The 1,262-nt window shown below is 35.4% G+C and overlaps 1 protein-coding gene across 2 annotated transcripts in view; it reads left to right on the top strand.

The window, feature by feature from the left end:
* Nucleotides 1-1,262, top strand: part of EPM2A (epilepsy, progressive myoclonus type 2A, Lafora disease (laforin)) — a 94,376-nt gene that overhangs the window by 39,083 nt on the left and 54,031 nt on the right. The window lies entirely within an intron of this gene.

A 1,262-nucleotide genomic window follows, 5' to 3' on the forward strand; every position in this document is an offset into this window, starting at 1 on the left:
ATATATTTGAAACGTGTGTTAGATTATAGAAAGGAAATTAATTTGATGTCAGGAGTTTGGGGAGGAGATTGGAAGTAAAGATGTAAAATTGGGGGTTATCAATACCTAGATGGCATTTCAATGTGATGAGTCTAGATGAGATCATTTATCAAATGAGTGAAACATGGAAGAGACAAAGAGAAGAAGCAAAAACACTGAGCCCTGGTTCACACAATGTAGAAGCTGGGAAAAAGCAGAAGATCCAGAGAAAAGAATGAGAAGGAAAATTTGTTGGGATGGTTTGATGTGTAATGAAGATGTGTTTATGGGTTATTTTTCATTTATCCTGAACCACATTTACTGAACATTGTATCTAAAGAGTCATGTCTTGGGCTCTAGAGATTTTCTTCTACTATATGGTTATTTCTTCCCCTGAATCGCCTTTGCTCTTTGTCATTAAAGATACTCCTTAGATGATTGTTGGACCTGTTGGATTTTTATTTTATGTTTTTCATCTCTTGGTTTTATTGCTTTATATTTTGGGAGACTTCATTTTTTCTAATTTAGATTCTTTTTGCTGAATTTTGATAATTGTATTCTTGATTTTTCATGGAGTTTTATTCTGTTATTCCCCTTTCACATATTGGTTTCTTCTAGTTTATGAATGGATATATTCATGAATCTTTCTTAAAATACTAATGAGAGTTAAAGTTCTCTTCATTTACTGGATCTATATTTTTCCTCCCTAATCAGTTGTTCTTTATTCATCTTGATCTTTCTCTTTTCTGTTGTTAATTTTTTAAATTATTGGTGATTCTTAGTTGTTCATATTTATTACATAAAAGGCTAGGTTGATTATTATATGTGGCTGGGCATGAGTTTCCTCTGCCATTACTGCTTTTATGTGTGTGAGAGTGTTGGCTGCAAGCTGTGTGTATGTGGGTGGGTCATTCTTCCCTCAACAGACCCAAATCAGACAACGCACCTGCACACTCCCACCACCCTACCCTCAATGAAAAAGACAAGGAGGACCTGTTATGGGGTGCACTTGTCACTCTGAGAGCCTTTGCGCCCCCCCCAGGAGATGTTCTAATTTTTAAAGAAAGTATTTCTTCAGCTTCACATACAGTATCAAAGCTATATGTGGAGGTGAGACTGCATCTTAGGTCATGTACTCAACTAGGCAAGAAAGGTTACAATTATTTTCTTTAAAGCAACTTAGTTTTGCATCCCATTTCTATTCCACTGAATTCTCAGGTCATTCAACCTGTTATTATTCACTG

This window comes from Propithecus coquereli, unplaced genomic scaffold (genome assembly GCF_000956105.1).
Source record: "Propithecus coquereli isolate 6110/MARCELLA unplaced genomic scaffold, Pcoq_1.0 Scaffold48, whole genome shotgun sequence".
Taxonomy (NCBI): domain Eukaryota; kingdom Metazoa; phylum Chordata; class Mammalia; order Primates; family Indriidae; genus Propithecus; species Propithecus coquereli.